The following is a 13,027-nucleotide window of genomic DNA, read 5'->3' as shown; positions in this document are numbered from 1 at the left end:
CTACGGGGTCCAGGGCAGCGCCCTGTGAAATTTTTTTTTGGACCCTATATTAGGTTGGGTGAACCTACCTATGGTTTTTCGGTCCATGGTTTTGGACGCGATGGTTTTCAGTCCATGGTATTGGATGCTTCGGCATGTATAAATATGTATTGTAACATTGAAAGGAATATAATGAAAAATCAAGCTAGTAGTCCCGGTTTTGGGATCCAGGGGAAAATCTGTGTGTATATGTGTTTTATGTGTTATGCTCTCACATCGTTTATTTTTTGTGTTTTAGAATTCGTATGTAGGTAATTTCTGTACGGGGTTAAAACCTACATTTGGTATCAGAGCTGTTTTGGCTTCAAGGGGATGCCTTTCTTGCTGAGGGGTTTCGCTCGGGCCTATGGTAGACCCTGTTCAGTGGGAGATCTGCGAGATCGATTCTAGTGGTGAAAGAAGATGGTGAGCAGTGGAAAGATAGAGATTGAGAAATTTAATGGTCAGAGTTTTGAGTTTTGGAAACTCAAGATGGAGGATCTGTTGGTGGATAAATATCAGTGGATTGCGGTAGATCTGGGTACTAAACCAACAGGAGTGTTCGATGAAGAATGGAAGAAGTTGGATCGAAATGCAAAGAGCACAATACGATTGTGTGTCTTAGATTCAGTATTTCTGAATGTATCAGGGGAAGCTACGGTGAAGGCTTTGTGGGACAAGTTAGGGACTTTGTACCAATCTAAGTCTCTGGAGAATAAACTATTCCTGTGGAAAAAGCTGTATAACCTGAGGATGAAAGATGGAGACTCAGTGACAGAGCATCTGAACGCATTTAATACTGTGGTAAGTCAATTAGCATCTGTTGATATTAAAATTTCAGATGAAGATAAGTGCGTCAGTTTGTTGTGTTCTCTACAAGATTTGTGGGATAGTCTGGTTATTGCAATAGGTAGCAATGCAATTGCCTTGCAGTTTGATGAAATAGTCTCATCCTTGCTGATGGAGGAGATGAGATGGAAAAATATGGAGAGCTAGAATGGTGATTCCTTGTCTGTATGAGGACGGTCCCAGAACAGAAATAAATATAAGTCATCGAGTGGGAGATCTAAATCTCCAGGGAAACCTGTAAAGGTGGTGTGCTGGAAATGCAGAAAGGAAGGGTACTACAAAAGGGACTGTAAATCTAAAGCTCGTGATAAAGGAAAGGGATCTGATGATGCTCCTTCTGCAGAGGCAAAAACCATCTCAGATGAAGGTGGGGATGTGTACTTGGCTTCTTCAAGTACACATGTAGATCATGAGGCATGGTTGATTGACTCAGGTGCATCCTTTCACTTCACTACCCATAGAGAGTGGTTCTGCGAGTATGAGAAATATGACAGTGGTGATGTCTTCTTGGGGGATGAGAGGAAGGCTAGAATCATTGGTCGCGGGAAAGTAAAGTTGAAGTTGCAAGGTGGAAGGGTTAGAACACTTCCGGGTGTTCTGCATATTCCTGCATTAGCGAGAAATCTGATTTCTGTAAGCAAGTTAGATGATGCAGGTGTAAAAACAGTGTTCAAGAAAGATACCTGCAAGATGGTTCGGAGGGCACTGGTATTGATGTGGGGAGTTCGGACTAGAACTCTGTACAAGCTTCAAGGTAGCACTATTGTTGATGGGTGCAACAATTTTTTGGTTCCTGAAAGTGGAGCAGCAAATCTAGTGGTCTCTTGAGAGAAGACCATGTTGTGGGATCAAAGGGTTGGACATATTGGAGAGAAGGGCCTTCGAATACTTCATGGTAAATGACGCAAACCTAAAGCTTGCAACACCCAAGAACTTCAAGTCTATTCTTATCCAAAGAATTCATCATTATATACCCAAGTCAAAACCTCAACAGTTGGCAAATTCATACAATACCATTTAATTGTGGAATCCTTCCAACATAAAACCCATACTACTCACCCATTACTTCCATTATTTGTTTCAATTCAACAACATGAGTATATAGGATCTGATCATAGTGTGAGTTCAATATTTGAATAAAAACCAATTTGCATTATAACAAAGTTCTACTTTTGAACCCAATATAAACCTCAGTCACAACTTATTATACCAGCGCTGTTCAAATTCCCTTCTGTTTAAACATACCTGTGCTATTAAGCGTTGTCCAAACTCCGCTTTAACACTGTCATCAAAACTCAATAAAAAGATGCGCCCTGCTACCATTTCAATCTCCATATTAAATCTCTTCTCATCAATTCCATTTAACACCAATGTTCCAATATGGCTTATAACTGAGTTCATTCAAATGAATGAACTTATGCTTTTCAACCTCAAACAACACTAATATCATTTGCATGCACAAAAATACCTGTTTCAACCAGCCAAAGCACCAAATATATGTGCGCCTCTTCCATTTCAGTGTACGAGCGGTCTCACTTCAATTTTTAATACAAAACTATGTTTACCTGCGTTAATTTATCTGCAATGGTTACCAATTTCCGTGCCATCGTTCTGCCTTTACTTTCATTTGTTGTACTACGTTTTGACATACTGTTATCAAATTCTCAGCACTTTCACACAAAGTCAATGTCAAACGTTAGATCTAGAATTTAGAAATTTCTGGTAATTACAATCGATCACCACAACAGCACTCAAGATTTGTATCAAAAATTTATGCAAAACAAAACGATATTCAAATCGACAGACCCAGCAATAAGACCCAACTCCACTTGATCATTTCAGACTTTGATCCACTGATCACTTCCAGCACTATCCAAAACGCAGTCCTGGGCTACGTAATCCCTGCAATTCATTCACAAATTAATACTTACTTTGCAGACAAAATACTATAAGAATAGTGCTGCGTCATCTCATAACAGAAATGAGAATCGATCCGGCAATCTCATTCAACATTAACACATTCCTGGATAGAACAACGATTCTCCAGTGCTTAACGCCTTCAACGTTGTCCATATACCAAATCAGTGTTTAACGCTTCCTGCACTGCATTATTAGCTCAATGCTGTCCATTATTAACTCAACGCTTTCTGCATTACATTATCAACATTCCGCTCCAATTCACCAATCGATTTCAACATAAAAACTTCTGGATGTAACCTCAAGCTCAAACACTGCAAAGTAGACCGAATTTCATTGGAGTCTCTGTTCCACTCATTGAATCAAACCTGCGCCTTACAAACTGCAGATTAAACACTTAATCGATTTACCAGTTAGCACCTTCAAACTCTGAAAATATCGATCCTCCTACATATTGAATTCAATTTTACATAAGACAATTCCGACAATCAGTTCATTGCATCAACGCATTCACTGTCAATTGAACACACAGTTCTTTAAATCGAACTCCCTTTGATTGCTTATCAGCTTATGATTTTTTATATTTACTGGGCACTCTCAACGCACTAACGAATAGCAATTCTGCTATTGACCCCTCAAGATTACACAAGCTTGACACTGCAGACTTAAAATGTATTAAAACGCTCGTGCTCTCCTCTTTTCATTTGCAATTAATCGAATTGAGATCGATATAACAAAATCATTCATGCACAGATAACAAATGTTATATTAATCCCTTTTAGCTTGGACATCTCACAATTTCTTTCATTCGGGTTTCCTTTGGTCGATTTTCCAACAATCATTTCCTCATATATAAACATTTAACCAGAAATAACTATAACTTTCACAACCAATCACCAAATGTATATATATAATCTCAGATCAAAACAAGATTACTTACAAATTTTATTTGGCCTGATATTCCAAATTGATGACCCTTACAATTTACCAAAGGCTTACAGCCTTGGTTGTTCCAAACCAGCTCTCTCCTCCTCTCCTATTCTCAATCCTATTTATACAATTTTAAAAATAATCTAATTTAATGCTTTATCCCTTCAATTCCTCAACAAACCCTTAAATCTCTCAACATCCCTAAAAGATAGATTCTCATCCCTAAAACTTAGAAACTAATTCCCACTTAGGCTTCCTCATTAATTCTAAATAATCTAGAAACTAATTTCTCTCACATTTACAATTTCTCACAAATAATTAATTAATCACTCAAAATAATATTAATATTTACATGAAATTTTAATATTTCTTCAAAACATGAAACCCCCTAGCTTAGGTAAAATACAAGGTGTTTTTCGGAGATGATGCTCCTGCATCAGACTCCCCATGTAAGAAAATTCATGACCACCTGGTCATAAGTCTGGATATTTCCTCCTGGATCCCAAACTTTATTTTGTAATCTTTCTTTGCTTGTCAATTGCTTTACTGTTGTTGTTAACTGTTGTTGTCCTCCAGGCTTCCATATTTTGTGTTGTAGTGCTCCACTTGCTCTGCTCTTGCAATCTTTCGCTGTCTTTCTCTTGTTGTCTTTCCTTTTCTTTTTTTTTGCTGCTGGTCTCTTCCGGGATTCTTTTGTCATCAGTCTTCTGATACTTTCAATCTCTTGGTCCAAATAATCTCCCGGCTGCTGATTTCCAGCTGTCTGCTGAGCTAAGACGGCTTGCTCAGTTTGTACTGTCACTCGCTGACTTCTTGTTTCTATGCTTGTTTCTGTTCTGACTTTCTCATTTCTTACCGCCACCCAATCATCCATACCCTCTTGTCTTCTGGAACAGAAAACTTCTTCTTCCTTCATTTGACTGCTCAACTGAGTCAAATGTTCTGCAACAATACCTGCATTCACAAAACACTTGTTAGAATAAAAATCAGAAGGCATCAGTGCCTTGTCCTCCTTTGCCAGCACTTCAGTAGGCTGTTTCTCTTTGCCCAAAGAATCCTCTGAAGAATTCTCAAGACTGTCAACCAGTATTTCTCCCACATCATCTGCTTCCATGGTATCTTTTTGTACTCATTCACTGTACTGAACTCTTTCTTCTGCTATCTCCCTGTCATACTCCGAATTTTCCAACAAATATTCTAGCAATGCAATTTCTTTGTGACATTGTTGAAGCATAACATCACCATCACTTACAGTCCCTGCATTCATATACAACTTGTCAGTTTGAAAACTACAAGTTTCAACAACCTTAACCGTTGGTTCATATAACAGCTCTTCCAGCTGATCCTCTTCTTCATTCACATGAACTTCCTCTTCAACAAAACCTGTAATCACATCACAACTGTCAGCTATAAAAACACAAGAGTTCATATTATCCAGCTGATCTGGATCTGCCCAATAATTCAAGAAATCGTCAATGATCTCCTCCTCTATTTGATCAATCGAAACCTCCTCTTCCAACTCAGCTGCTCTGAGTTGCGTACACTTCAACTGTACATCCATCATCTGCTCGAGCTTCTTCAGCTCTTCCATTAACTGCATGTTTATCTGTCGATCTCTTTTCTGTTGTAGCTTCTTCCACTTCACTTTCTTTCCCTTCAATGGAAAGAGCCATTTCCTATTCTGATCTTCCTGCTCTTGCAGCCATTCCTCTAGTACCTGCAATTGCACTTTCATTACTGCAATCTCTCTTTCTCTGACTTCTACAGTCATCTCATCGCTGTGGCATTCCTCTGAACCTCTTCTTGGATCCTCCACGATCACTTTCTCCATGAGTCATTCACTCACTATGAGTTGTACTAGCCTCTACGACAACAATCTCTTCTGCTGCCACTTACCTCACCAAGCCCTCCTCACTTAGTCTTTTGGTAAGTACTGATTCACTGCCTCTGAAACCTCTTTGAGCACTCTCTCTGCTCTCTTCAGGCTACCTCTTCAACTCACCTTCTTCTTCAGGACACTGCAATTGTCCTCCTTATTCAACCTTTAGCTGAATGCCAGGTTCAATGCCATCGTCTTCTCTGCAACCATAAACCTCAATCATAAATTTCAAATCAGAAAATCATCTCACCTGCCTGATTTTGTCCTTCATTCGCCTCTGTAATTTCCTTCACTGTAATCCTGTTCACTTGTGTAGTTTGCATATCAAATTTAAAACTCTGATCTTCCTTTCATCATTCATCATACAGTCAAAAATACATTTCAGTTCTCATTCAGAAAATAAATATTTCAACAGAGCCAAGCTCTGATACCAAAAATGACGCAAACCTAAAGCTTGCAACACCCATGAGCTTCAACTCTATTCTTATCCAAAGAATTCATCATTATATACCCAAGTCAAAACCTCAACAGTTGGCAAATTCATACAATACCATTTAATTGCGGAATCCTTCCAACATAAAACCCATACTACTCACCCATTACTTCCATTATTTGTTTCAATTCAACAACATGAGTATATAGGATTTGATCATAGTGTGAGTTCAATATTTGAATAAAAACCAATTCGCATTATAACAAAGTTCTACTTTTGAACCCAATATAAACCTCAGTCACAACTTATTATACCAGCGCTGTTCAAATTCCCTTCGGTTTAAACATAACTGTGTTATTAAGCGTTGTCCAAACTCCGCTTTAACACTGTCATCAAAACTCAATAAAAAGATGCGCCCTGCTACCATTTCAATCTCTATATTAAATATCTTCTCATCAATTCCATTTAACACCAATGTTCCAATATGGCTTATAACTGAGTTAAGTCAAAAGAATGAACTTATGCTTTTCAACCTCAAACAACACTAATATCATTTGCATGCACAAAATTACCTGTTTCAACCAGCCAAAGCACCAAATATATGTGCGCCTCTTCCATTTCAGTGTACTAGCGGTCTCACTTCAATTTTTAATACAAAACTCTGTTTACCTGCGTTAATTTATCTGCAATGGTTACCAATTGCCGTGCCATCATTCTGCCTTTACTTTCATTTGTTGTACTACGTTTTGACATACTGTTATCAAATCCTCAACACTTTCACACAAAGTCAATGTCAAACGTTAGATCTAGAATTTAGAAATTTCTGGTAATTACAATCGATCACCACAGCAGCACTCAAGATTTGTATCAAAAATTTATGCAAAACAAATCAATATTCAAATCGACTAACCCAGCAATAAGACCCAACTCCACTTGATCATTTCAGACTTCGATCCACTGATCACTTCCAGCACTATCCAAAACGCAGTCCTGGGCTACGTAATCCCTACAATTCATTCACAATTAATACTTACTTTGCAGACAAAATACTATAAGAATAGTGGTCTGTCATCTCATAACAAAAATGAGAATTGATCCGGCAATCTCATTCAACATTAACACATTCCTGGATAGAACAACGAATCTCCAGTGCTTAACTCCTTCAACGTTGTCCATATACCGAATCAGTGTTTAACACTTCCTGCACTGCATTATTAGCTCAGTGCTGTCCATTATTAACTCAACGTTTTCTACATTACATTATCAACATTCCGCTCCAATTCACCAATCGATTTCAACATAAAAACTTCTGGATGTGACCTCAAGCTCAAACACTGCAAAGTAGACCGAATTTCATTGGAGTCTCTGTTCCACTCATTGAATCAAACCTGCACCTTACAAACTGCAGATTAAACACTTAATCGATTTACCAGTTAGCACCTCCAAACTCTGATAATATCGATCCTCCTACATATTGAATTCAGTTTTTACATAAGACTATTCCAGCAATCAGTTCATTGCATCAACGCATTCACTGTCAATTGAACACACAGTTCTTTAAATCGAACTCCCTTTGATTGCTTATCAGCTTATGATTTTTTATATTACTGGGCACTCTCCACGCACTAACGAATAGCAATTCTGCTATTGACCTCTCAAGATTACACAAGCTTGACACTGCAAACTTAAAATGTATTAAAACACTGGTGCTCTCCTCTTTTCATTTGCAATTAATCGAATTCAGATCGATATAACAAAATCATTCATGCACAGATAGCAAATGTTATATTAATCCCTTTTAGCTTGGACATCTCACAATTTCTTTTATTCGGGTTTCCTTTGGTCGATTTTCCAACAATCATTTCCTCATATATAAACATTTAACCAGAAATAACTATAACTTTCACAACCAATCACCAAATGTATATATATATATATATATATATATATATAATCTGAGATCAAAACAAGATTACTCACAAATTTTATTTGGCCTGATATTCCAAATTGATGACCCTTACAATTTACCAAAGGCTTACAACCTTGGTTGTTCCAAACCGGCTCTCTCCTCCTCTCCTATTCTCAATCCTATTTATACAATTTTAAAAATAATCTAATTTAATGCTTTATCCCTTCAATTCCTCAACAAACCCTTAAATCTCTCAACATCCCTAAAAGATAGATTCTCATCCCTAAAACTTAGAAACTAATTCCCACTTAGGCTCCCTCATTAATTCTAAATAATCTAGAAACTAATTTCTCTCACATTTACAATTTCTCACAAATAATTAATTAATCACTCAAAATAATATTAATATTTACATGAAATTTTAATATTTCTTCAAAACATGAAACCCCCTAGCTTAGGTAAAATACAAGGTGTTTTTCGGAGATGATGCTCCTGCATCAGTAAAGGTATGGTGGAAGGTATGAGTAATAGCTCTCTGGATTTTGATTTCTGTGAAAATTGTGTATATGGGATTCAAAATAGGGTGAGTTTCCCCTCTAGTGGTAAGAGGGCGAAAAAGATATTATAACTTGTGCACAGTGATGTGTTTGGACCTGTGAAGGTTCCATCACTGGGTAAGTCTGTGTACTATGTATCATTTATAGATGAATTCTCAAGGAATACATGGATATATTTCCTTAAGAAGAAATCTGAAGTCTTTGACAGGTGTAAAGAATTTAAGGCTCTGGTGGAAAACCAGACAGAGAAGAAGATAAAGGTGTTGTAGTGGTTCCAGCTAGGGTGCTAGACTGGACTCTATATTTAATATCGACCGAGGTGCGTAAGCTTAGAGGCGTGGTCAAAAATATATAGGCATAAAGAATTACCGCCCAGGTGATTATGAGGTAAATTGCAAGGCTTGTTTATGGAAGACCATTATATGCAGCCTATCCTTCACACACCTAGATTACCCTACTGATGTATTTGACTACAATGCTGGTTATGAGGTGCATCTATCAAAGCAAACTATGAATCTAAAGACTGTGTATGACTGTGGCAATGATTCTAACCTCCTTACAGAGGCATCACTCAGAAAACCTTTGCTTGGTAAACACACATAGCATGCAAGATATTTACACTATTAAACTATATAAAAAGAACATGAATAGACTGTGAAATGAGGCAGAGCTTATGAGCATGCATCTATAAATCACACAAGGACCAAATCCCTTACAAGATTCTCGTTCCAGGTCCTAATGCTGACCATTCAACATAGCAATAAACCCTTCGGATGCGCACACCATATACATGTAATGAAACCTGTCTCTAACTAAACTCACTCCTTTGTCTCAGTTGGTATTCGAGTTTTGTGGCTTAATGGCCTACGGTTTGTCTTCGCTGCGAACCCTCCAGGCAAAGGAAAGAATCTCTCTCTGCGTCTGCACTTATTCGCTACTTTCTCCTTTCATGGTCGACAACTATGCTCACAATCTTGTCCTGGTTCTCTTGCAGGTTGGGGGTTTGCTAATGGGCATGCCTGGTGTAGTCACCTCGGCTTTTACTTTGTAGGCTCTGTCACTGCCATCAATTTCGTTTTTAAAATTAGGGCCTGTAGGTTCTGATGGTCTGGTTTCCTCAATACTTGTTCCTTGATGTCCCTCTGCTGTAGTCAAATGTCCTGGGTCGATTCGATGTAGTCTCTCTTGTCTTTCACTACTTGGTATCTTTAAATTTGTATACAATGGAAGCCATCCCAAAACCCTCGTCTAGGGTTTGTTGGTCGTTAGGCTTTGTGACTTCTTGTAGGGTTATATTCAGACACTATTATGTATATACAAGCATTTCATTTTATAATGGAAAGAAATTACAGAAAATTTGTTTGCTTTGAGTTACCTTTGTTCTAAATGTGGTTTCTCGACTGTTATTTCTCTCGTTCTGGTTTGTAATCCCTCAAACTGTGCCTGGTTATTTTGATTATGGTTTTTGTCCGTTAATGACCAACTTTTGTGCCGAGAGTTCTTGTGCGGTTTCCTTGACTTCTTTTAATTATTTTAAGGAGGAAAATGATAGAACTATGCCTGCACTATGGTTATTACTCGTAGTTACTTCAACGACTAGAAAGCATAGATAGACATACCAATGTTTGTTGAGATGGACGGATTCAAAAATAAAAAAGTATTCTCTGTCTTTTATGACTATGTGCATATGCTCATTTCGTTCGAACTGCTTGCAATTGTTCTTGTCTGTTTTGGTCATGGTCTCTCTTAATGGGTTACCAATCCTCGTTCTGGAAATTCGCGTATAGTCCTTGTTGTTTGAGTTCTGTTCCTTTAGAAAAGAAAATAAAAGAGAAATTTTGCATGCACCATATGGCTATTCTGGTTGTTCAATGATTAGGAAGCAATAAAGAAATATTAAGATGGCTGCTACAGATGGATTCGAATGAATAAAAATTGTCTGCTCTCTTTTTATTATTGATGCTTGTATGATGAACCTTTTGAATGATTTACAATCTTACCTTTATACTTTTTGTTCACAGTTGCCTAAACTATGTGTAGTTACTTTCAGTTTCTATTCTATTAGTTATGAAACTGCTTATGCACTTGGTTCTACTTGTATTACAAGATTTCATACTTGATATGTTTGTCGTTTTCCTTAAATGAAAGAAATAGTTATATAACTATTGTTTATTAAAGACAGACAAGACAGTGACCCTAACTGAAACTGAAATTTAAAAAACAAATTCCTACCTTCTACTTTGACTTTTTAAACATAAAGAAACCAATCATTGTTAAAACCTTCCACCTTGGCAGAGACCAACATCTGGTCATGGTGCACTAGCTGGATGCTCCTGCATCAGGCTCCCGGGGTAAAAAGAAATCATGACTCCAGTCCATGAGCTTCTCGACTGAAGAACCCACCTGCTCTATTTGCCTGGCATGAAGCCATGAACTATCCTCAATAGGATGGTTCTTCCACTTGACCAAATATTGTAGATACTCCTTCGACCGAGTTCGTTTGGCCACCTGAGTGTTGAGGATTCTCTCGATCTCGGGAGGCTGAATGTAAGGCATTTGTCTCATCCAAGTTTCACTTCCATCTTGGGTGTCCCATGTAGGCCGTGTGGTTCTGTCTTCTTCTTCTGGGTTAGCAGTGTAGGGAAACAGGTTTGCTACATTGAAGATGGGCGAAACGCCTATCCCTGGTGGCAGTTGTATCTCATAGGCATTCACTGAAAATTTCTGGAGAACTTTGCAGGGACCTATCTTCTTGTACTTCAGCTTGTTGTACACACCTCTAGGGAAGCGTTCCTTGTGCAAATGCACGAGGACTTCATCTCCCACATTAAACTGCACTTCCCTTCGTTTCAAATCTGCTTGTTGTTTATATTTTTGGTTGCTGTCCTGCAATTTAATTTTCACCTTCTCATGCAAATCTTTCATTGCGTTAGCAAAATCTTCCCCATATGCATTTCGCCTTTCTTGTTGTCCTAGATCTCAAAACTCATGCACTCCATGAGGATGCATGCCATACAAGATCTGAAAAGGACTGCAACCCGTGCTGTGATTGGGCAAGTCATTATAAGCGAACTCTGCATGGGCAAGTACTCGATCCCACATTCGCGAATTCTCACCAATCAAGCTTTGTAGCAGGTTCCCCAGACTTCTGTTTACCACCTCTATTTGTTCGTTGGTCTGCGGGTAATAAGCATAACTGTAACTCAATTGCGTGTCCATCTTCTTCCACAGGGTGCACCAAAAGTGACCTGTGAACTTCACATCCCTATCAGAAAGAATAGATTTAGGCAAACCATGTAGCCTAACAATCTTTGTAAAGAACAAGTGGGCCGCGTGAGTGGCATCGCTGGTTTTTCTGCAAGGGATGAAATGTGCCATCTTCGAAAACCGGTCCACTACTACCATCACCGAGTCATAACCCCGTTGTTTCCTTGGTAGACCCAAGACGAAGTCCAAGCTGACTAAGTCCCATGGTCTACTTGGAACAGGCAATGGTGTATAAAGTCCTGTGTTTTGACTGTGACCTTTTGCTAACTGGCACACTTTACATCTAGTCACAAATCGTTGTACATCCTTTCGCATTTTTGGCCAAAAGTAAAAATGGTTGAGCTACTCTAGTGTCTTGTCTATGCCGAAATGTCCGGCTAGACCTCCACTGTGCTTCTCCTGAATAATATTCTCTCTCATCGAGCAGTCAGGAATGCGTAGTTGTCCTCCTCTAAATAGCAGTTTCTCCTGCAAGTTATAGTCCAACCATGGACTATTGTCTCTCACCAAAGGATTCTAGCACGCTTCGTAAGCCTCCTTAAAATCTGTGTCAGCCTGATATAAATCTTTCAAGTGCTCAAAACCCAACACTTGTACAGTACTCTCCTGCAAGAGTAAGGCCCTCCTACTCAATGCATCTGCCACCTTTCTTGGCCTGACCGCTAATGTGTTTCAACACAAAGGTGAAACTCTGCAAATATTCCACTCACTTGGCATGTTTGTGATTCAGCTTGTGCTGTTGCATCACATACTGCAGTGCAGAATTATCCGAGAACAAAACAAATTCATTCCCCAGCAAATAGTGTCTCCAATGCTTCAGTGCTTGGACGACAGCATAGAATTCCTTATCATAGGATGAATATTTCTACCTGCTTTCATTCAACTTCTCGCTGGAAAATGCAACAGGTTTATCCTCCTCGCTAAGTACAGCTCCAATAGCCGTATCGCTTGCATCACAGCGAACCTGAAAAAGCTTTTTAAAATCTGGCAATCTCAGGATCGGTCTCTCTATGATCTTCTTCTTTAGTAGCTAAAAACTCCTTTCTGCTGCATCAGTCCATCAAAAAGGTTGACTAGCCTTTTTGATAGTGTCCAACATAGGTGCACAGATTTCACTAAAGTTTCTTATAAATTTCCTGTAAAAACTCGCCAGCCCATGAAAACTACGTACCTCAAATAAGCTTTTTGGGGATGGCCAATTGACTATCGCTGCAATCTTCTCTGGATCCATCTTTAGCTCATTTTCTACTATTACGAAGCCCAAATAA

This window comes from Pinus tabuliformis, chromosome 3_2 (assembly GCF_031772625.1).
Source record: "Pinus tabuliformis cultivar Carrire ecotype Pingquan chromosome 3_2, CPIR1, whole genome shotgun sequence".
Classification (NCBI taxonomy): domain Eukaryota; kingdom Viridiplantae; phylum Streptophyta; class Pinopsida; order Pinales; family Pinaceae; genus Pinus; species Pinus tabuliformis.
This window is presented reverse-complemented; position numbering follows the sequence as displayed.